Consider the following 26505-nt stretch of genomic DNA (forward strand, 5'->3'; position numbering starts at 1 on the left):
CAGCTTTATAAATACATTTGTTGTACATAAACAGACGATCGTCTGATAATAGACGGATAATTCTCTGCTTTTAATTATCATCCTTTTAGTAGGATGCTCATCTGCTGCACATGTCTATGTTTTTATCTCCTGAATATATATCGCAGCCCGGATGGATGAAACTAGATCCGGGGTCTTCAAACTTGTCCGATCTTCACTTTAGTACAAGTCGATCCATGTGAGAATTTCCTGAAGTCGAACATGGAAAGACATCGCTTGATTACCAGTCAATAATGTAAACTGTTAACAAGCGCGAGAGGAATCACCGATAATGATGATGACCCTCAAGGTACTGCAGCACAATTCACGTGGTGTGAATATAGGATCTGACGTCGAACACCACGCAAAGTCTCCTGGTCGAAGGTCATTAATGTCTACCTATCGCCGGGAGTGAGAAACTTGCCATTGAGGCATGCAAGCTTCAAAGTACTGAGGGGGTGTTCCTAGACCAACTTCTTGGATAATGAGATGATGTCGACAAGAAGTGATCCATCAAAGGAGGGCCTTAATGAATACCACATCAGTGACACGGAACAGAGCTAGTGATGATGGTGAAAACGATCTGTGAAATATGATTCAGGGTGGCGGTCATGGAAGGATGAAAGATGATGTATGGTAGTGGATGGGACCCGGTTGACACTTTCTGAAAGACATCTCTTGAACATATAACGACACTGATGTGATGGATCGGTAGCATTACCCCATGTATGGATGGTATGGCGAGACCATGGTGAAGGGACCGGTGAATGATAATAACCCAACCCGATATTTACGGAGGCAAAAGTGTCATGTTCAAGAGCGACTTGCTACCATTAAGCTTTGAGGTTCTCCCAATTTTTCCCCAGTCATTTCTGACCAGTACCTCTTTATTTTTGTCAAGCTTGAGGAGGATAACATATGCTTGTTCTATAACCTGCCCTTCGGGCAAGCCCATCGCTATGTTTTAACGAGCCTAGCGATAGGGAAACTCGTTCTCGTCTAAAGACAAGTTTGTCGCTATCTAATATTTTTAACGAGCCCAGCGACAAAGACAACTCGGTCCTTTTCATTTTTAGAGAGTCTGAAAAGTGTACATAAAGTAGACTCCAGGGGTCCTTTTTCGTCATCTAATCCCTTAAGTCCGAAAAAGTATAAAACAATACAGAAGGGATGAATATTCGATATCTTTATCGAGCCGAACTAGACAAGCACTCGATCTTTTTGTGCAATAATCCCTCAGGTCCAAAAAGATTAAAATCTAGAGGAAGGATAGCTCTTCCGGTCCTTTTAACGAGCTGGAAGGCCAAAACTCGGAAAACTTTTCATTTTTTACGAGTCAGTGAAAAGAGCTCAAAGAAGACTCGTATTTTGAGGAACGAGTGATAAACAGGGATAGCAGCAGATTCCAGGTACAGGTTGGAATTTTCCAATCACGGCAGTATTACAAGGATGGCTAGGTGGGATCACTCTTCACAGCTGTTCCTCAAAATAGGTAAACAATCAAGTGGATGTGAATGATCGGCCAAATGAAAAGTGGAGGCGACGGTGCACAAACACGACCAAGGCTTTTATGGCTGATGAATTTACGGTCTCAAATGGTTATTTACCGGTTCATTTTTTCTGGATGAGCTTGAACTCTGGGGGAAGCCTGCTCACTAGCTTATGTTTATTTTTTAACGAGCATGAATTTCCGCATTAAAACTGCTCGGATCTTGCGTTTATTTTTTAACGAGCATGAACTTTGCCAAAACTGCTCGTTTTTTTTTTTTTTTTTTTTTTTGCATGCCCCCAGCATCATAATAACGCATGTCAAAGGAGGGTGCCCCCCAAGCTTCATTACATTCAACTTGGCAATTGGAATGAAGGTTTACCTTTGAATTTTGAATTGGGGATTTGTTTCATTTTTTAATGAGGTTGACATAGTAAAAGAACTATCCTCATGACTCCTTGTTTCATTTTTTAACGAGGTTGACACGAGATAAGAACCGTCCTCGGAGCCCACTGTATTTACAGTATTTCCATTAGGGCGATGATCCATGCTGACAAAATGTTTAGGAATCTTCCGAATCCATTAGATATAGAAGATTTCATATTGTAGGTTTCCACTGTGGCCACTTCCGCCAGATTATTTGCAGGTGGTAGGGCAAAAGTACCCATTAAGGTAGGGTCTTTTAGGAGACCTACTCCAATGTTTTGGAGCGATTGATTACTTTCATGGATCATTGTGCTGCTTCCCGTAACTTGAGAACTGTTGGGGAGAAATGTTTGTTGGTCGATGATTGTAATTTTTCCTTGAAAAGGAAATACAATCCTCCTGAAGTAGGTCGACACAACTGCAGCCATGGCATATATCCAAGGCCTTCCCAGTAGGATGTTGTAATGGAGGTTTCCGTCGATTACTTCTACATCAACTTCTACTGTTTTGCCCCCCAGTTCAACTTGCAAGTTACTTAAAATCCCGTATGGAGTGTATGATCGTCCATCAAATGCTTTTAATGTCGTTGATGATTTTGACAAGGGTGGTGAGCCTAAACTTTTCCAGCAACTCATCGACATAAGGCATGTAGATGCCCCCTCATCAATAATTGTTCGATGAACAATTTTGTTGAGGGCTTTCACTTGAATAAGGAAAGCTTGTTGAGCTGGTAACTGAGGGTCATATCTTTTATGATCAAAGGCCACAAGATTGGAATCCATTGGGTCAATCCCACTTATCACTGCGAGTAAAGCTTGCTCTTGGGAGGGGCAATTTTGCGGTACCTCAAGTGTCGACATAGTGGACGGCGATTGGGCCAGGTCCTCTATTATATTATAATTCTGTGTTATTTTTGCACGAGGATTAAATGTCAATTTGTGTACTACTCCCTTTGGCGACTTTATCATTGGTTTAGGAATGATGGGTGGCACGACTTTGGTCAAAGTTGTTGTTGAACTACTAGGTTGTTTATTTGCCTTTTTGTTCAACTGCTTTGGATTCCTGTAATCTTTATTCCTTGTCAAAGCATTATTCTGCTGTTTTGAGGTAGACAACATAAGCACTTGGGATCGGGAAGCATTTCGATTAGCAACCAGATTTTGACCTGGGTTAGGAAACAGATCAGTCAATACTGCTGGGGTTTTCGAACTCTTAAAGAGTTTCTTAACTTCAGCTATATGTGGACAATCTTTCGTCCAATGATCCTCATCGCATATATGACACCCTGTCGGGGGTTTCCCTTTCCTTTTCTTTTTCTTCTTGCCCCCTGGTTGCTTCAGTTGTTTGCCCTTGTCGGTCGACATGGCATTTACTTCTGAGGCAAGAAGTTCCTCATTTGCATTTTGACTAGAAATTTTGCGTTTGCCAGTGACGCCATTGCTGGTGTGAGAGTCAGTATACAATTTAGGAGGGGGAGGAATTGAAAATTCAGGTCTGGGGGCGCTAGGTATTTTGTCGAGTATATACTAAGTCTAAGTATTGAGCACGAGCAATGACTTGCTCCTCTGTTATGACTCCTCCCTTGGCCACATCTTCCGTTATAGCCAGAAGTAACGACTTTATAAACCATTCAGCTAACAGCTAATCGGGAACGTAAGTTTTCACCATCCTACGACGACGTCACCACTCATGTATATGATCAGATATGTGAGTGGCCGTTGTCTGTTTGAAGTTGGTAAGGAGTTCTGTTCCTGTTTCATACCTTATCGGTAATTGAAAATGGGTTAAGAAAGTCGTGGCTAAGGAGCTGAAATTGTCGAAAGAGGCTCTTGGCAATTCAATGTACCATTTAGCCGCTGGACCTGTCAATGTCCTCTGGAAGAGGCGAAGTCTTATCGAATCATCGTTTAGAGTGTTCGATGAACACCATAGATGAAAAGTCATGACGTGATTCGACGGGTCTTCACCTGGATTTCCATTGAATTTAGGAATGTCCGATGGAAGTTTATGCGGAATTGCTGGCCACCAAGGGGCATAAGCAATTGGATCATTCGTCAGTCGGTTTAGATCTGGTAATTCTAGAGTTGCTACAAAAGACAACTGTTGGTTCAGGTTGGGCGAAGCATATCTAGGATAAGATGGTATCGCCTGAGCAATGGGTCTTTGCAGACCAGCATAATGCTGACAACTTTGACAAAGTTGATGGGCATAACCATTATAGCATGGTTGCCCATTACTTACAAAGACTTGTTGTTCAGGTCCTTGATATGATTGCTGGAATGGCGGTTGTTGAGATTGAGCCAGCTCTGGTTGTTGGACCATTTGCTGTTGACCAATACTGGATGATTGACCAAGATGAGGAGTCACAGTACTTGTTTGAGCCTGAGTCACTCCAGATAAGGAGGCACTACCCTGAGATTGTGATTGAGCCGCTGAGACAAGAGGTTGTTGTATTACAACAGGTAGCGCTTGTACTTGCGACGCATTTGCCATAGCAGGTGTGGTGGGAATATTCGACACAGGGTGTACTGGTTGCATTGAATATGCAACTCCTGATTGTTGAGGCAGTATTGGTACCCAACCGCTGGATGTAATTCCAGTTTGACCTGAATCCTGTTGTAAACTCTCATATGGTTGTTCTCTAGGAGGGAACAATGAAAGAGCATACTGCCCTCCACATGGTGGAAATCCAGTACTTAAAGGGTAAATTGGCCTTTGAAGACACATTGGATCAATTTGTTGAGTTTCAACATAAGAAGTACTAGATGATAATCCGGATGAAGAAAAAGGAACTAACCATATTGTCGTCCCTGATTGGACTCCGTCTTGTTGTTGACAATTTGCCGGGACAGATGGTATACCAGCGAACATCATTGGAGTAGCAGCAGGAGGCTCTGCTGCTGCTGTGTCAGACGACACAGTCCTAGATGTCGACGGTTGTTCAGACATATCTAGTCTATCCAAAAGATTTCTTAGCGATTCTACAAGAACTTACGATGCCAAAAGACTAACTTCGAAGGTCAACGCAGGAATAGGAGGAGATTATGTTCCGTTTAAAATGAATTTTATATGACGACGCTTTAGACACAACTTGCTTTTTCACTTTTTAAGAGTCGAGAAAAAGCTAAAGATGACTCTAGTCTCCTTCGATGTATTAACGAGCCCAAAGTGACAAATGCTCGGATGGACTTTTTCAGTTATAGAGTTTGAAAAAGGCCAAAAGAAACTCCTCTAGAGTTCTAGGCAAAGGGTGTGCCAAACCTTTCGCAAAACCACAGAATACGTTTTACGGTACGAGTGGTCGATCTTCGTGAATGCTGTGTTCACTGCATCGCGATCAGTAGGGCGGCTGACACGGCTTCCTATGGATAAAGGCTTCATTCCTATAGGGGTCCCCCAATATACGCGACGGTACGCGGGGGCACAAATCCGTATTAGTGCTATCGTCCCTCAGGAGGAATCACCCACCTTCGTAGAGATCGACAGTCACTATGTTTAAAGACGCTGGTTCACGTCTCTACCTAGACCTCTACTGTGTTTCGTTATGTTTCAAAGCGTTGTTAGATAAATTTAGTTCTTTTTAGGTTGATCTTGCTTAGCAGTTTGCCTTTATGGATCACCACGTGATGTATGATACAACTCCTAAATGCAGTCTAAGAATGATAAGCAAGCTTTTTCAATTCTTTCAACTTATGAAAACCTTAACCATTGAAGGAAAAGAAAGACATCATCTTTTCAAACAGATCATAGAGCACACACTGATGCACTTTTCCTAAATCGACATGCAAACTGTCCAAATGCACATGCACAATGCAAGTATTTCTTTTCTCCTTCCTTAATGTTGATGTATTACAAAAAGAAAGCTGTTGTATAATTTCGAATTCAATTTCAAGCGAAAGCAACAAGTGTTTGTCCAATAATCAAAAGAACACCTTAAGATTCACTCGTTTCAACACAAGAAATACTGAAATTCGAACCATATAACGAAAGCAAATTCTCAAGCAGCTATGAACAACAATAAACTAGCTCTTAGAATCACAACGACACTTTCTCATAGGTCTAGATCCAAGAGGTCATAGCAAGACTAGTTCACTTTCGCTATGGGAAACTGTGAATGACAGCAAGAAATACAATAAGAACAATCACGGTTTCTTCATACAACTGAGGCGAAATGAAGGCAAAGAGAAGTGGTTTCAGCTGGGTATACAGGTTGACAACAGGCTGCAAAAACAATACTGAAAACTGGGCAACAGACAGTGGGGAATCCCAGTTGCACAAGGCAAAACTGGATCAGCGCAGGTGCTGCACTGTCAATCTGACATGCAGCGCAGGTAGCCCCTTCGGGACCTGCGTTGCAGTGCAGGTAGCCTTTGTTGCAGCTGCACTGAAGAGACAACTCTCGTCTCTCTCAGATTCCGGGTCACAGTTTGCTCAAAAATCAATGGTTTTTGGCCAAATCAGAGGCTATCAGTCAAGTATACACTAGAGGATGATTAAAGGAAGATGAACACTATCACAAAGAGCTAAAAAGAGTCCTTGTGGATCAGCTCTTCAAATCATAAACATGCCCAGCACTGGGCTAGAGTAGCTGCCCTCTACTTTGCATTCGAAGGACTCGAATGCAGTTCGATTCGGTACTCCTTTGTTTAAGAAATGAATAGCAAGAAACACAAGCTACCAACAAGACACGATCCCCAGTGGAGTCGCCAGTCTGTTGTGGGGGAAAGTATCCAACTCGGAATGACCCTAACCCACTCTAAGGGTGATAGTTCCTTAGCAACAGCTGAAAGCAAAGCTATCTAAAGTTTCTTCTTTATGACATGCAAGAGATAAAAGGGAGAGATCCACTTACCGATGTCTTGCGCAAATGGTCGATCCAATCTCCTTTGTTTTTCGCTTGCTCCCGGCTCCAAGTCTTTTCACGGGACCAGCTACACGAGATCCTGCAAATAAGACAAGAAAAGGAAACTACAAGAAGCATGCATTCATAATCGATTCAAGGATTAGCATAAATCAAAGACGCAAGTAAGACAATACACCATTGAAACACATGTGAATAGAAGAACCTCAAATGCTTTATTAATATATGGAAGTAAGGTTCAGGCGGTGATACAACCATGAGAGGTCCAATCCAGCATCACCTTCCCGACGGAGAGAAATCTCTTCTTCACCTCCCTCAAGCAATCACCCAATGCTCACAACTGTAAACCAACAGCAATTCTTCGCACTAAATTCCGCCCTCTAGATCCCATGGGATGAGATCCTTATATAGAGTTTTGGAGTGAAGATAAGTCAGCTTGATGTGTGACTCGTTGTCCTCTTCAACTCCAATTGTTCTTCAGTTCTTCACTCGGAGTTTCTGTCTTCCACTTGGAGTTTTAGAAGCTCTTAACTCAACATTAGGCGAATCTTTTGATCAAGTGTCTTTTTGGAAGCTTCCTGGGCACTGGCACATTGAGAAAAAGATTCCTCCACATGTCAAAGTACGCCCAGCGCAGGTAGCCTTTGTTGCACTTGCAATGCAGCGTAGGTACACCATAGAGCTCTTGACATTCAGCGCAGATGCTTAGTGGAGCAGCTGCTTTGATCCAAAATTGACCTGTTTTTGAGTGTTTTTCAGTGGAGAACTGATTTGCAGTGCTGTGGTTTGCTGACCTTGTTCCTCTAAGGGTAAGAACAACATGTTTAGGGACTTTGGATCCCTTAGATTATTGAAATTTCATGCTCTATGCTGTAAGGCACAAAAATGTCTATAACACTCACATACAAATAAATGTTAGTATGTTTTAACCCAGTACAAAAATTACCTGCATACGAATTCTAAAAACACAGAAAATAAACAATGCAAGAGCATAACACATAAAACACATATACACATAGATTTTCCCCTGGATCCCAAAACCGGGACTACCAGCTTGATTTTTCATTATATTCCTTTCAATGTCATAATACATATTTATACATGCTGAAGCATCCAATACCATGGACCAAAAACCATTGTGTCCAAAACCATGGACTGAAAACCATCGCGTCCAAAAACATGTGTGAAAATCATGCACAAAAACATAGGTGGGTCCGCCCAACCTAACATAGGTTCCAAAACCAAAATTTTCAAACCCCCTGTGACCCCCCCGCTATGCAATCTGCGTAACAAAGGGGGGGCTCCTCCCCCCCCCCCCCCCCCCCCCCCCCACCTCTAACCCCCCAGTTAACTACATGGGCTAGTCATGGAAATAATATAACACAACCCAACATTCTCCCACTTGTTGTTTTCTTTTCATAGGGGGCCACAAGAGAGCTTAGTCATTTATCCAGCCCTGCAATGCCCATTGTTTCTCTACACCAAGAGAACTTCTCAGAGCTCACAGATTTTGTCAATGCATCTGCAGTATTCTTCAAAGTGTCCACCTTTACCAGCAACACCTTTTTGTCTTCTATCATATCCCTCACAAAGTGATACTGAACATCAATGTGCTTTGTCTTTGAATGATATGCAGGGTTCTTTGCCAAGAAAATTGCACTTTGGCTGTCACAGTCTATCCTTATAGCTCCCTGTACTAACCCTATAATTGAACACAATCTCTGCAACCAAACTGCTTCCTTGCTTGCATGAGTGGCTGCCATGTATTCTACCTCTGTTGTTGATAGTGCCACTATAGATTGTTTCTTACTCATCAAACTAACTGCACCTCCAAATAGGTTAAACACATACCCACTTGTAGATCTTCTCTGATCTAGATTTCCAGCCCAGTTTGCATCAACAAAGCCATGAATATCCAACACTCTGTCCAATCCAAGTCTTCCTTGGTAGCACAAACCATAATCACTAGTGCCACGCAAATACCTAAAAACTCGCTTCATTGTTGTCAAATGCTCCTTTCCCGGATTTGACATAAACCTGCTCAATACTCCCACTGCATGTGAAATGTCTAGTCTAGTATAGACCATTGCATATATCAAGCTACCGACTGCACTTACATATGGAACACGGGACATGTCCTCTTTCTCTTCTTGTGTCTTGGGACACTGTTCAACAGATAAATTTACACCTACAGGAATAGGAACCTTCACTGGTTTACTATCTTGCATATGAAATCTCTGCAATATTGTCTCGACATACTTCCTCTAGTTTAACCAGAGATTCCTCTTTGCCCGATCTCTTTTAATTTCCATGCCCAAAATATAGTTTGCAGCACCAAGATATTTCATGTTGAATTTGGAGGAAAATTGGGTCTTCAAATCCTAGATAATTTCTTTGTCATTTCCAACTAGCAACATATCATTCACATACAAGACCAAATAAATAACACGGTCACCAATTAATTTAAAATACACACAGTGATCTTCTTTACTTCTGGTGAAGCCAAGTCCCCATATAAATGTATCAAATTTCTGATACCACATCCTTGGTGATTGTTTTAACCCATATAGAGACTTCTTTAACTTTCATACTATTGCTTTCTTACCCTTCAAAGCCTTCAGGTTGCTTCATGTAGATTTCCTCTTCCAGATGCCCGTGAAGAAATTTTGTCTTCACATCCATCTGTTCTACCTCAAAATCAAAAGCAACAGCAACAGATAAAAGTAATCTAATAGAAGTTACCTTGGCAACAGGAGTAAAAATATTACCAAAATCAATTCCCAGCACCTGGGAATAACCTTTTGCTACCAACCGAGCTTTCTATTTCTCCACCTGTCCTTCTGCATTTGTATTCTTCTTGAACACCCATTTGCTGCCAATGGGTTTCCTTCCAGCCGACAACTCCACCAGATCCCAAGCCTCATTTTTTTGCAAAGATGCCATTTCATCAACCATGGCCTCTTTCCAAAGTTTTCCATCCTCTGAATCTACTGCTTCCTTCACAGTTCTGGGATAATCATCAGTAATAGATAAGTAAAATTTGAATAGAAAGTAGATGGATTATACCTTTCTAGCTACCTTATTTCTCGAACTGATCTTCTCACACCCGGAGTTTGTGGCTCTTCATCTTCTGATTCCTTCTCTGTTGTAGAGTCTGATTCTTCCTCCTTTAGATCAAACTCTATCTTCTTAGGTTCCTTTGGTTGGACTTCATGTTTAATAACATCTTTCACTTCTCTGAACACCACATCTCGGTTGTACACAACCTTCCTTGTTACCAGGTTCCAAAGCTTATAACCCTTTAAACCATCCTTATACCCAATAAAGATGCACTTTTATGATTTACTATCCAACATGGTTCATTTCTCCTTTGGAACATGTACATATGAAACACATCCAAATACCCTCGGATGTGAAAGAGAGGGTTTCTTACCAGTCCATACCTCTTGTGGAGTCTTATCCTCCAACGCTGATGAAGGTGATCTATTGACTAGGTAACATGTTGTCTCCACTGCCTCTGCCCAAAATTCCTATCCTAACCTGGCACCACTGAGCATGCTTCTTGCCCTTTCCATCAACGTCTTGTTCATTCTTTCTGCAACTCCATTTTGTTGAGGTGTATATGGAGTAGTCTTCTGCCATGCTATACCACACTTCTTACAGAACTCTTCAAATTCCTTACTGCAAAACTCTCCACCATTATCTATCCTCAACACCTTTATCTTCTTCTCTATCTGGTTTCCCACTAGAGCCTTGAATTCTTTAAACCTATCAAAGACTTCAGATTTATTCTTAAGGAAATATATCCATGTATTCCTTGAGAAGTCATCTATAAATGATACATAGTACATAGACTTACCTAGTGATGGAACCTTCATAGGTCCAAACACATCATTGTGCACAAGCTCTAATATCTGTTTCGCCTTCTTACCAACAGAGGGGAAACTCACTTGATTCTGCTTCCCATATACACAATTTTCACAGAAATCAAAATCCAGAGAGCTATTACTCATACCTTCTACCATACCTTTACCATGAAGTATTCGTAGGCCCTTCTCTCCAATATGTCCAAGCCTTTGATGCCATAGCATGGTCTTCTCTCCAGAGACCACTAGATTTTCTGCTCCACTTTCAAGAACTACAGAACTGTTGCACCCATCACCAACAATGCTGCATTGCAGCTTGTACAGAGTTCCAATCCGAACTCCCCGCATCAATACTAGTGCTCCCTGAACCATCTTGCAGGTATCCTTCTCGAACACTATTTTTACACCTACATCATCTAGCTTACTTACAGAAATCAGATTTCTGGCCAATGCAAGAATATGTAGGACACCCATAAGTGTTCTAACCCTTCCACCTTGCAACTTCAACTTTACTTTTCCACGTCCAGCGATTCTAGCCTTCCTATCATCCCCTAAGAAGACATCACCACCATCGTATTTCTTATACTCATAGAACCACTCTCTATGGGGAGTGAAGTGAAAGGATGCACCTGAGTCAATCAACCATGCCTCATGATATACATGTGTACTTGAAGAAGCCAAGTACACATCCCCACCTTCATCTGAGGTGGTTTTTGCCTTTGCAGAAGGAGCATCATCAAATACCTTTCCTTTATCAAGAGCTTTAGATTTATAGTCCCTTTTGTAGTGCCCTTCCTTTCTTCATTTCCAGCACACCACCTTTATAGGTTTTCCTGGAGATTTAGATCTCCCTCTAGATTTAGATCTCCCACTCGATGACTTATTTCTGTTTCTGTTCTGGGACTGTTCTTGTGTAGATAAGGCATCACCATTCTAGCTCTCCATATTTTTCCGTCTCACCTCCTCCATCAGCAAGGATGAGACTATTTCATCAAACTGTAAGGTAGTTGCATTGCTACCTATTATAATAACCAAACTATCCCACAAATCTGGTAGAGAACACAACAAACTGATGCACTTATCTTCATCTGAAATTTTAATATCAACAGATGCTAACTGACTTACCACAGTATTAAATGCGTTCAGATGCTATATCACTGAGTCTCCATCTTTCATCCTCAGGTTATACAACTTTTTCCGTAGGAACAGTTTATTCACCAGAGACTTAGATTGGTACAAAGTCCCTAACTTGTCCCACAAAGCCTTCGTCGTAGCTTCCCATGATACATTTAGCAATACTGATTCTAAGACACATAATTGTATTGTGCTCTTTGCCTTCCGATCCAACTTCTTCCATTCTTCATCGGACACTCCCGTTGGTTTAGTACCCAGATCTACTGTGATCCACTGATCTTCATCCACCAACATATCCTCCATCTTGAGTTTCCACGACACAAAACTCTGACCATTAAATTCTTTGATCTCTATCTTTCCACTGCTCGCCATCTTCTTTCAGCACCAGAATCGATCTTGCAGATCTCCCACTGAACAGGGACTACCACAGGCCCAAGTGAAACCCCTCAGCACCAAAGGTGTCCCCTTGAAGCCAAAATAGCTTCGATACCAAATGTAGGTTTTAACCCTGTACAGAAATTACCTGCATATGAATTCTAAAACACAGAAAATAAACAATGCGAGAGCATAACACATAAAACACATATACACAAAGATTTTCCCCTGGATCCCAAAACCGGGACTACCAGCTTGATTTTTCATTATAGTCCTTTCAATGTCATAATACATATTTATACATGCTGAAGCATCCAATACCATGGACCAAAAACCATCGCGTCCAAAAACATGTGTGAAAATCATGCACAAAACCATAGATGGTTCCGCCCAACCTAACATAGGTTCCAAAACCAAAATTTTCTGGGGCGTTGCCCGGACCCCATAGAGTGGGGTTACCTACACCCCTCAAACCCCCTATGACCCCCCCGCTATGCAATCAGCGCAACGAGTTAACTATGTGGGCTAGTCATGGAAAGAATATAACACAACCAAACAATGGTGTTCTAGGTCCTCAGTTCGAGCACTATGAAACATGGGCATCTGCAAATCGACACCCACCATGGTAGTTTGTGTGGTGCCTCCTGATGAAGTTCGTCCACCTACTCTTATTGTGCTCCTAGAAACCTGTGTGCCTGACTTTTCACCACTCTGATTTTTGATACCTTATGTTGTCCCTCCTGCAATTAGACCAATTCCATTATTGCTATTATTTCCTCCTCCCTAACAACAATTACCTTCTACACTAGTTGTATCAGTGTGTTGAGTGCGTACCTCCTGTTCTATGGATGCATGTGGGGTGGTGGGTTTGACCCTAGGCATGGTCTAATTATGTTGTTCTAGTGCCAAATATTTCATATTACATGGACTCAGTTTTTCCCTCTTTTCTTGCTTCCTTTGTGGTGTGTTGAACTGTGTCCCTTCATAGCTTTGGTCACTAGCACTACTCCATGTCTTACAATGGCCTCTCCTAGCCACTCCCTCTAGGCTCCTTCTTTCAATAGGCACTAAAATTGATTGACCTCCTCTTGTATCACTCCTCCAATACCTCCTCCCACTCGTCAAAGTTCCATCCTCGTAACTCTCTTGCTCCATCCTTTCCCTTTTCCTTTTTATGCGAAGTTTTGGGCCCCCGGTCAGCCTCCACTATAGTGCTTCTTCCTCCTCCCCTTTTATGCTCCTTAGACCATCTTCCATGTCTCTCCCACATCCCCGTTCACACGGGCATATTATTTTCTTATTGTGTTGGACTCCAAAGGAAAAACACCATGGTCATACAACATCATCTTTATCAACAATGTTATTGACCTTATAAATCTACCTCTTCGTCCCTTTAGAAATTTCCTCTCTGTTGTAGTATATTACACCATCACTTCCACTAAAAACTCCATAAATTATCCTTCGAGCACAATTTCAAACAAAAAATCAATAACATGGGAAGTTTTTTTTTTTACCACTTGAAGCTGACATACTTCCTCCGATATTTACTTCCTTGGCCAGTCGTGCTGATACATTGAGTTATTTTCCTTCAGCCACTGAAACCACTCCATCAAGATGTTAGGAAACTCTCTAAAGAAAGTTTCATGGAAGTCAGTAAACACGTAAGTTTGTAGCCATTTCTCTAAGTTTAGGTTCTTGTCTCCTATCTTTTTCATAGAAAACTCACACAACTTCCATCTAAACCACTGTGTAATTTCCTCCCTCATTGGCTTCCATAGTTTCCACATTCATATAAGGCAATCTTGTCACACAACCATCCTAGTCCCAAAAATGGAACCATTTTTTAGCGCGTGGGATTTTAAAAGACTCGAGATTTGTGACGTAGGGGCCAAAACATACTTTCTTAGCATTGGCCCTTTAGGCCACACCCACAAAGTGAGTGAAGACTCACCTAAGACGCTAATGGGTGACTGTCAGAACCATGTTTAGGTAGTCTGATAGGACTATCTTATAGCTCATGATGCACTACCTCTAGCTGACACATGCTTCATCGTATACCTGTCATCATGTACTGCATTGGGGGTTAATCCTTTTTACCCATCAGACAATGCAAGTCCAAAACAAACACACGTGGTATATGACCTCAGACACAAGCTCATTTATTAAGGACAAAATCAACATTATACCCTAACAAATATATTATTGACAAGAAACATTAGTTAGCACTTTGACCCACTGTTAGTCATACGACCCTTCACACCCATTCATAAAGGTTTAGAACAAAAAAAATCACAAGTCGAAACCAGAACATATCATCTCCATATGCGACAATCCCATACTACGTTATTAACACAAACATTCAGATTATTAACCAGTGTTACAAACAATTAGCCTATCACAAGTTATACAATACAATAACTCATAGAACCATCATAAAACGTTCATAGAGATGCACATCAAAAAATGGAGCAACTTATCCATTCATTGGATTATATTCATATTAGCAAAAGAGACCTGATGCCGAGAGTTACATACTTTAAGTCAATGGGCTCACCGACCCTCAATAATAGCACTATGCACTGCCATAAACCAAACTACAAACATAAAGGAAAAAAATCATATAATAGTAAACATATTCATTATAAGCACACTGGCTAGTAGTGATAAACTCAACTACATACCCATGACCTACAATACGTAGACACAAACATTAAACACAGATTCTATAACTTGGATTTTCCTATTCTCGACTGTACGATAGAAAATATATAACATTCCACAACCATCAACTGTTGCTAATGTTGATCTACTCTTCCTTTACCAACCTATACTCTGTCCTCAGGGAGCCTTCTTATCATTTCCTCAAAGCCTCTTGAATCCTCTCAGCCTTCCACTTGACCACTCTAGTTGTCTTGAAAAACCATTAGGATATTTTTCTCATTATTCTAAGTCATCCCATGCATATCAAAAACTTTCCAAAATATCCTTCCCTCCATTTGGCTCCACTTTTACCCTCTCCTCTTTTCTCAAAATATCTACATCCTCCTACTTGCCACAATCTCCTTGGCTGACTCCACCCTCTACAAAATCAGAACTGCCTATATTCCTTTGTACATGCCTTCCATCCTTGGGCACCACTGTAATCCTCCTATGAAACGTCCATCTATGTCACATTCTACCTACTATGTCAGCCCTTGATGTTCTCCACCTATTTCTCCATCCCTATGTTGTGCTCCATCTTGACCTTTCTGTGCTCTTTATCCCTACTGGGTGGTCCCACACTTACAAAATTTTTGTAAAAAGCATTTGGGCTCCAACAAGCCACTTCTTGGTATTTCAATTTGGTTTGTTGTAATTTGTAATAGTTTCTAGAGTCCTCCAACAACCCATGGCACAAATAAATTGTGGTATTTTCTTTGGTATCCTCAGTATCTTACTTGAATGTAAAGCTTAAGATGAATAATCTCCAACACTAACGTTCAGAAATTGGGATCCAATCTAAGAATTTCTTCCAATAGCCATAAGCTACTTGAGACACATCATGCCTTTTCTGTTATCAAAGCTAGCATAGGCACAAAAATAGACTCCACCATTATCATCTCTATGTCATTACAAATTTCCACCATCATTCATCATGCATCACAGCCTAGCCCAAATTTTGTATGGGCACTTCCCCGAAGTTGTAATATTTCCATGGATACATACTTGTAGATCCATCCTTCTTTCCATAGATATAAATTGGTTCATGTACATTTCTCGATCACTACTTCAATGCTCTTTGGATTCACAACATTTAAACACTCGACCTGTAATTCATGCCTGGTGGACCATGATTGTAAAATGCTCCAAGAGATCAAGAAGAAGTGTGAGTCATGAATTCACTAGTTTGGGCACCCAAATGAAAGGTTAATGATTACAAGAAACCAATATTTCCCCTCCTATCTTATTCTCCTCTCACTCACAAACACGGAATCCCTTCATTTCAAATGGGGAAACCAAGTCTCTTCCTCCAAAATCATAATGGAATGTGGGATGAGATGTAGTGGATTATTTCTCTCATTGATTCTTATCCTATAGATCACAAAGCCAATTTGAAAAGAAATTTTGTCATAAAGATAAGTAGCACCCACAAGATCACCTGACCTCATGGACCACATACAACTATATCACTATACATGGATGGATTCAGGAATCCATTGATAATAGGTACTTCTATCACAAAAGCCAAGCTCCTCGATTCAATCCCAACACTTTCCTTCTTTACCAAATCTCATCAAGTGGCCCTTGTAACAACCTCCCTCTACTTCTCCTCTCAATCAATGTTTTGAACTCATCTCATGTCTTGGCCTTTGAGCTTGATGCATTTCAATATGGAGGTTGTGGCAAACATATGGAAGTAGGCATGCCCCCTCACCAAGAACATTTGTAGCAATAACACCTCCTTAAAACATTAGCAACTAAATGTAACTATGGTTTGGATGATAGATAGATAAATGCTATCGTGGATAATCAGTGTCCACACATGCTCACTTTTCCAACTTCCATATTATTTCCCACTCCTATGGGGGAGTTAAGTCTAGACCCGCTTTGATACCAGGTTAGAATGGAACAATAGAAACCTATTACACACAAAAAAATGTGCTAAGGTTTTAATTACTCAAATAATTTAGTTGAAAAAATATCTCAACCACATTGTAATCTATGAAGCTAACTAGTGAGAAAATATATTTCAAACCAACTACATTTAACCACCTACAAGAAAATAAGAGTACACTCCTCTTGAAAATGAACTCTACCTAATAATAATCAATAATCCTAACAATCAAATGTGATCATACATAAAAACAAGTAAAATTACATATTCCAATGCTCTACATCACATCAAATACAACATCTTTCCTAGTCACAAATAAAAAATAATAAAAAATATTTAATCTAATAAAACATCACAAAATGAAACAATACAATACATGAGATTTCTTACCTTCTCACATAAATTTGTATAAACCCAAAAAATTAAAATCTCGAAACATCTCAGAGCACCCTAAAACACTTTATCCTTTGTAAATTATACTAAAATATCTAATAATCAAACATAAAAAATATGATATACAATTAAGAATGACCACAAACCGCCTATAAAATAATCACTATCCATTGAATTCAATTGATTGTTACAATCATACTATGTTATTGTGAGGAATAAAACTACACTCTCAAAGATAATATCAAAATAATTAAATAATAACTAAGAACAAGTACAACATGCGCATGTATATTTTTTACTTTTAAATACATATAAACCATTTTGATAAAAATGATCGTTTAATTTTAACCAAGTTACTCACATCTCTACATTGTTAAAAAGTTTTGGTCCAAATTGAAGATAACAATTGACTTATCAACCACTTCCATTAAAGTTCCTAAAATAATATTTTTAATTTATAATATAATTTTATAATTATTATGTTAAGAGGTGTTTTAAGTTATACTAGTGATGTGTAAGTATAATATAAGAAAATTTGTCACATTTTTACATGTTGATTTAATATATTGAATTTATAATAATATGTCTAATTTATAATTATTAAACATTTACATGTCAGTAAAATGTAATATAGAGCCTAGTGTCACAAAATTGTTATAAAAAGTTAAAAGTAATAAAAATAATAAAACTCATTTTCTTACATTGTAATTTTTTTGTTTTTATTAATAAAATTAAGAAAAACTTTTTAGATTAAAAAAAATCATAATATACATAATGTAAGTAGCAACAATAAATTAAGATCCAGTTTACCTTATAAAACAGAATAAGGATTCTATAACCATATTTAGATTTAATTAATAAGCACATAAAAACTTTAATACTTAAAATAAACTACAATATAACAATATGTTTAACCATGAATATTCACATCCACTTTTCCATAGATATTATTAATTTGTAAATATGCTTTACCATGCCTCATCAATACAGCATGCCCAAAAACCATCTCTCATTTCACAATCAAAATATTTTATAAATATTTATTTGAATTTAATTTTATGACATTGTTTTGATTAAATCTAAAAGAAAAAAAAAATATAATTACTTCTCAAATATATCTACACATCTATCACATTAAAATATATAAGCTATAAATATTAGTTATAAATTAAGATGTATTTTACCATATATATTAAAATAATAATTTTATTACTATATTTAAATTTCCTAAATAAGACTTCACTGATGAATATGCAATCTATTGAGAGGATGCGATAGGGACGGGCGAAAAAATATCTCTGCTCTGCAATCTAAACTAGGGTTTTTGTGTTAGAGTTTTGTTGTTGGTTACCATGGCAGGACGCAGAGGAGGGAGTTCTGCTCCCTCTTACAGTCAAGTAGCTGTGGGGAGAAGTAAGGGAGCTGGATTGTATCGCTTCAAGAAACCAATGGAGGTGGCAATAGAGGCTATTAACACAGAAAAATTGGAAAATATCAGACCTCATGGATAGGAAGGGATGCACGAGGAAGCTAGTAGGGAGAGGAGGATAGGGGGAAATAGTCAGAAAGTTGCTCCTATGAGTACAACAGGAGTCTATAAACCCAAATCGACCATTATTCCTCGAGTTGTTTTAAGTGACCCAGCGCTACAGGTGCACAGAGATCACATGGCGGAATACGTGGTTATATGTAAATTTATGGGGATTTGACTAGCGAAAAAGGCTTTGCAAGCATGGATAAGGAACCACTGGAAACCAAAGGGGGGAATAAACCTTCAACTTGGGCCCAAGGGCTTCTTTACGGTGGTGTTCACAAGCTTAGAGGATAAAGACAGAGTGTTCAAGGGAGGACCCTATTTTTATGCTGCTGCAAGCCTTTACATGCAACCATGGATGATGAACTTTGTCCCAGAACAAGAAACTTTCACATTGGTACCGGTATGGATAAGACTTTACTCCCTTCCTTTAGATTATTGGTTTCCGGAGTCTCTAAAGGCTATCGGCAATAAACTAGGGCATTTTATAAAAATATCAGATGCGACTCTAAGAGGTAGATACACTTCATTCACCCGGATTTGTGTGGAAATGGACTTATCTGGGGCACTTCCAGATGAGATCATTTTAGAAGTGTATGATGAAGAATGGGTGTAGGCGGTGGACTATGAACATGTTCCATTCAGGTGCCGTAAGTGCCATGAACACGAGCACCTATACAGAGACTGTCCATCGAACAAACAGGAGAGCAATACAAAAACCACCACAAGCAAAGATCCCAAGGGTTTCACTAAGGTGGGGGGTGTTTCCGGGAAAACTAGTGTCTTTTCGATCTGCTAGTCCCACTAAGATTGGCAGCTATCTGAGAAACAAACAATCAAAGCAATTTTTTATTTCCTCTATGTATGATAGATAAGAGAGAAGCAAAGGGACCAACCTGGATCTTTCGCTTGACTCCTTGCTTGATTTCTCTCCCCCTTGATAGAGCTTGCAACTCTTCTCCTACTTGTCCTGCTTAGAGAATACCTGTAGAGACAAAGTAACAAAACACCATCAAAGCATCTCGATCTATGGTATCATAAACAATGGAGAATCAGAAATACATTGATCCGAATGGAAAATGGCATCAACCCATCGTACTCATCCACCCATATTATTCATCGACCCATGGAATTTACCCATGGTATTGTAAATGGCATTTGCCCGTGGTATTGTAAAATCCACCCATGGTATTCATTCACCCATGCAATTGACCCGTGGTATTATAATGGAAAAATAGTATAAGTAACAAGTCACATTTTGTAAAATGACAGATTGTCCGCCACAATGTAGCCTTTACAGTTCAAAGGCATGTAGCCACACATCTCTTCTCAGAGATCAGCATATTTCAGTATTTTCCATTAATGAAATGAAGTATTATTTCCACTGCATAACTATCTTTATGGTTACCTCTGTATTTTGTTGCATTCATGTTTAAATCCAGATCAGTGGGCTTTCATAAAAAGTTTCTTTGTGGTTTTGTTTATTGGGAATTCTCCTTATTTTTCTTCTGGCAATTCAAGTTTTCAGATCTTGGGGGTCTCTCTACCCCAAGATCCATTTCAAATTTTTAGACCTTGGGGGCCTCCCTCCAAGATCTGGATCAGTGGTATCAGAGAAGGTTATCATTCCATGGGAACGAGGGTTTGATGCATATTTCAGTTTCAAATTTTGCAACAATATTCAACAAACTTCAGGCATGTGCTACAACCCCCACAGAGCACTTCCTTGGGTCAAGCAGGAAGAGTTTTTCTTTTCTCATTTTTTTGCAGGAATTTTTTTTTTGGTGGCGACTTTGCAGATGAGATCTAAAACATTTAGTACAAAATTTATAAAAACAATACCAGATCTGGATTCCTCTTGAAAAATCACCTAATTTCAAAAAAAAAATGGGTCGAATCGGAGTTCAGATGTGGGAGATATCACTGATTTAAAATCAGCTATTTTATCAGAATTTTTGTGACGGCGAAACTGTTGCAGCGCGAATCTGAGATCTCAGAGTGTCCAGATAAGGATTTCCAACTCATGGGAAGATTCAAAATGATCCTTCTGCTTCTAAAAACAGGTTATAATAAATATTCTGAGTTATATTGGCCGAGTTATGTCCATTTTAATTTTGGAGCAGTATTCGGAGTGGGTTTCCATTGGAGACGTGCCCTCCCACCCCACTTTAGTAGGCACCTGCTTCACATTCATGAGTTTCAACATAGCAACATTCTGCTTGGGTTATTTGGAGACGTCCCCTCCCACCCCAGGTTATGTAGACACCTGCTACTTCATCAGCAACCAACATCATGGTTATGGGTCAACCGCATAAAATCCTTGTCATCGAAGTCCATTTGCTAGGCCGCACACTGTCAGAATCACAGTTGGTCACAAGCATTACAGGGTATCTCTATCCTTGGATCTTCGTTTATCAGGGTTTTGGGTTAACCACATAAAACCCTTATCTTCAGTGGCTCTTCATATTCAACAAAGGCTTCGCAGGAGGGAACTTTACGCAATGGGGACCATTGCTTCTTAAGGAGGGAGGAATGATCCGAATGGAAAATGGAATCAACCCATGGTACTCATCCACCCATATTATTCATCGACCCATGGAATTCATCCATGGTATTGTAAATGGCATCTGCCCGTGGTATTGTAAAATCCACCCATGGTATTCATTCACCCATGCAATTGACCCGTGGTATTATAATGGAAAAATAGTATAAGTAACAAGTCACATTTTGTAAAATGACAGATTGTCTGCCACAATGTAGCCTTTACAGTTCAGAGGCATGTAGCCACACATCTCTTCTCAGAGATAAGCATATTTCAGTATTTTCCATTAATGAAATGAAGTATTATTTCTGCTGCATAACTATCTTTATGGTTACCTCTGTATTTTGTTGCATTCATGTTTAAATCCAGATCAGTGGGTTTTCATAAAAAGTTTCTTTGTGGTTTTGTTTATTGGGCATTCTCCTTATTTTTCTTTTGGCAATTCAAGTTTTCAAATCTTGGGGGTCTCTCTACCCCAAGATCCATTTCAATATTTAGATCTTGGGGGCCTCCCTCCAAGATCCGGATCATACATTGAACATACAATGGCATTCACAAATAACAAGATTCACAAGTACACAATTACATGGAGGAAAACTCAAAGAACTTTATTAATATAGAAGGTAGAATTACAACCCAGCTATCTAATCCAGCATCATCCTCCCAGCATCAAAGCCCTCTTCACCTCATGAAAAGTAAGATCACCCAACAATACAATGTTCCTTCTCAAAGACAAACTTTCAGCACTTCCTTACAAATTACAACATTCCAGTCCCTAGATCTATCAGATGAGGAATCCATTTATAGATGTCTGCAAGGGTGTGAGTCATCTCTAGGTTTTTGATTAGTGTCATTCCACTTGTAGTTCTTGGTTCCACTTGGAGATTTCATTGATCTCTTACTCATCCCTGGGCGAATTCAGAGAGGAAAGTGTCATAGGAGAAGTTTCTAGAAGATTCCATGAGCATCCACTTAGCAAACTGTCTCGGACATTTGTCCATCCTCGCTCATCGCACCCTACAGAAGACCTCTTCAGTATGCATCGCACCTGGCTAGTGTAGCAGTTAGTATGCATCACACCTTGACAGTGGAGCAGTCAGTATGGTCCAATTTTGGCCAGTTCTGAGTGGTTTTTCAGGTGGAACTTCTGGGGAATGATGTAATCAGTTGACCATGATCCTTTAGGGTATGAAACAACACTTTTAGGGGTTAAAGAGCCCTTGGTTTATCAACATATAAGATTGGGGTTGCAGTGCCCAAATATGTCTATAACAGTTTCCCCCTAAAGCATGAAGTCGTAAATCTTTTGATGTCGAGTGAAATTCTTTATCATGAGGATCCGAGGCATTTGAAGTGAAAGTTTACCTGTATAAGATACAATACAATACATCATCATCATATTATTTTCATGATCTAGCTGAGGCGGGCATTCCCATGCTCAACTTTATAAATTCATTTTCATGTACATAGGATAGATAATCGTCTGCAGTTGCAGACTGGTGATTCTTTATATGTAGAGTCATCATCCCTTAGCTTGGATGATCATCTGTGCAGCTTCTATGTACATTTGATGTCTTTATATTCCTAAATATATCGCAGCCTGGATGGATGAAACTAGATCCAGGGTCTTCAAACTTGTTCAATCTTCGCCCGATGTACAAGTCAATCCATGTGAAAAGATGTCCTGAAGTCGAACATGGAAAGACATCGCCTGATTACTAGCTAGTAATGTAAGTTATTAACAGATGCGAGAGGAATCATTGATAATGATAATGACCCTCAAGGTACTACAGTTCAATTCATGTGGTGTGAATATATGATCCAATGTCGAACACCACACAAAATCTTTCGGTCGAAGGCCATTAAGGCATGCAAGCTTCAAAGTACTAAAAGGGTTGTTTCTAAGTCAACTTCTTGGATAATGAGTTGATGTGGACAAGAAGTGACTCATCGTAGAAGGGCCTTAATGTATCCCATATCTATGACACGAAATGGAGCAAATGATTTTCTGGAGGTGAAAACGATCTGATGATACAAGGTTCAGGAATGGCGGTCATGAAAAATGGAGGGTGAAGGTATTGCAGTGGATGAGGCATTGGCTAGATGGTGAATTCTCTGAATGACTTCTCTTGAACATATTGGCGACACTGAGATGGATTGGTAGCGTTAACCCCAAAAGACGGATGGTGTAGAGGACCAATGGTGATATGACGAGTGAACGAAATAACCCAACCCGACTCAATCATGGTGATGGAGTGAAAGTGTCATGTTCAAAAGTGACCTGCTACCAATAAATTTCTTCAAGTTTTCTTCCCTTTTCCCTAGTCATCGCTGACCAGTACCTCTTTATTTTTATCAAGCTTGAGGAGGATAACATATGCTTGTTCTATAATTTGCCCTTCGGGCAAACTTGTTGCTATGTTTTAGCGAGTCTAGTGACAGTGAAACTCGTTCTTGTCTAGATGGACAAGTTTGTCGCTATTGTTTTAACGAGTTCAATGACAAAGATAAATTGGTCCTTTTCATGTTTATAGAGTTTGAAAAGGGATGAAAAGGAAACTCCAACAGTTCTTTTTCATAGCATAATCCCTTGAGTCCGAAAAAGATTAAAATAATACAAAAGGGATGACTTTTCGATCACTTTAGAAAGCTGAAAAAGACAAGCACTCGATTTTTTTGTGGGATAATCCCTCATGTCTGAAAAAGATTAAAATATACAGGAGGGATGGCACTTCCAATCACTTTAGCGAGCTAGAGAGGCCAATTGCTCGACAATCTTTTCATATTTAGCGAGTCCGAAAAGAGTTTAAAGTAGACTCGTTTTTTGAGGAACGAGTGGCGTTTAGGGTAGCAGCTGGTTCCAGGTAATCTTGGAACTTCTCAAAACATGGTGATGTGAAGAGGGTGGCTAGTAGGACCACTCATCGTAGCTATTCCTCAAAATGGTAAACAATTAAGCAGAAGCGTATGATCGGCCAAAAAAATGGAGGTGATGGAAAGAACACAACCAAGGCTCAAAAGGCTAATATTATGGCAATCACAAAGGTTATTTACCGAAGGTGGGTTCATTTTTTAATGAGCTTGAACTCTAGGGGAACATATGCTCATTGGCAGGTTTATTTTTTAACGAGCTTGAACCTTGCGGAAACATTGCTCATTATAGTGGTCAGAAATGTTCAATTCACCATTTAGCACATTAGATTCTTTCATCGGTCATTCAACCTGCTCAATCACTCCATCAAATTGATTAGAAATACATATATATGCATGATAAACTGAATTAAAACTAACATTTTACTTGAAGTACGTGAATAGTAACATAAAAAGTAGTTTTACCTTTCATTTTCATCATTTCATTTCAAATTTGGGATTTTGGAGCTCTGGAGTGGTTTTCCCCCTCAAATTTCACCAGCTGATTTCGGGAGATCCAGTGGACTATTCTCTGTGCCGTCAGGACTAGGTAGGAGCTAACCCTGAGCTCTTCATTTTCATTCCATCCTTTCTTGATTTTGAGCAAGTTTTCCCATTCTTCTGGGCCCCTGGGGTTTGAAGAATTCGTTCTCCCATCATCGCACCTATCCCACATCGAAAGGAGCGATGCATATTGAGTTGTACACTAGCCAGTCAGTATGCATCTCACCTTGCTCAAAGGTAGGGTACGATGGGCGCAAAAGGGAAACTTTGCACAGTGATATTTTATGAAATTTTTTCCTGTTTTTCTCAAATTTGGATCCTAACTTATCTTTTGTCTGTGCTTCATATATTTTCTGGATCAAGATGGTCATCACATGGCATGAACGCGAACATGAAGAAGAGGACATGATTTCCTTACATGACCAGGGTACAGTTACTACATTAAGAAATTGTGGCTTGCTAAAATTCTTCCGTGTATCCAGCATGAGGCAACAAATCAATTTGTTGCAGAATTTTCTCGATGCTTGCGATCTAATCAACCAAGTATTCCAGATTAGAGGCAAATCTATTCCATTGACAGTCGAGGATATCTACTTTCGGATGGGGTTATCAAGGCGTGGTGCCCCTCTCTCACTATCAGGATCCGCCTATGGGGGTGAATCTGTGAGAGATTATATTCGCCAGTTTTGTAGGGATGGATCTCAGCCCAGCAGGGATGGCAAGATCAATATCCAGGATATCACTGATCGATCATTGAGGACCATTTTATTTACCTTTGCTAGGTTGGCTGGTAGCACAACCCTTCATTTGGCAAATAGATCTTACATGCAATATGCCCTGGAATGCCTGGAACCAAAGGTTTTCAACGGTGTGAGGCGGTGCTTCTGGTCATAAAAGAACAGCTCTCCAAGGTAAAGAATGGAAGATCCAAGAATTTTGGTTATGGTTCCATCTTGACTACTTTTTCCTTGGAGAGGATTCCACTGATGCAGCCTCAGTACATTTCACTAGGATTTCCAGCACCGAGGGAACCACGGATGCAGAGGTGGGTTGATCTTATGGCCAGACATGCTGGTCAATCACAGATTTCCTTCTCTGATGCCTTCTTTGAGTGGTTCAACCATCAAGAGATGGTCTTTGCAGAGTATCCATACGTTGGGATGGATTTCCGAGGCGACCCAGATTTAGCGTTACTAGCTGGCGAACAATGGAGTGCCATAGGTAAAATGATTCGACCACATTTTTGTTTATCAATTTTATAATGTTTTTTTGTTTTTAAATGTTATCAAGACTAATCGAACTCATATGTGTGTGCAGATATTGGGCCAGTGCGACCAGTGGCACACCCACGGGCGGCAGCTGACGCTCCAACAGGAGAGGCTATAGGGAGGGTTGTCCTTCATGATCTGGACATAGCGGAGACCCTGGCAGTGCTGCAAGATCAGGTCGAGGGCCTCACTCTTGGTATTTAGGATGTGAGGACCGACGAGTTACCTCTGAGGTTACAGTGCCATACTATTGGCGTGCCAAGTCGATGGACTAGGCTCTTACGTATGATCGCACAAGCAGTGACATGTTATCACCAGCATCATTAGTTTAGGATGCTTTTCTACATTCATTTTTGAGTTTCTTGGTCATGTGACCGATTTTGTCTTGGACACAAAACATTTTGTAAAAACTATAAATAGTTATATATTTTTTATTTTCGGAGTTTTATCTTGGTTAAGTTATGCAATCCTGATGCAAATGTTAATGTAAAATGCTTTCTTTACAAATGTTGTAAATGTCTATCTAACACATAGTTTGCTAATGAATCAGTTAATGTGTTTAAGTTTCTGGAAATATGTTGATATTGAATG

The sequence above is a fragment of the Pinus tabuliformis genome, chromosome 2_2 (genome assembly GCF_031772625.1).
Source record: "Pinus tabuliformis cultivar Carrire ecotype Pingquan chromosome 2_2, CPIR1, whole genome shotgun sequence".
NCBI classification, from domain to species: Eukaryota; Viridiplantae; Streptophyta; class Pinopsida; order Pinales; family Pinaceae; genus Pinus; species Pinus tabuliformis.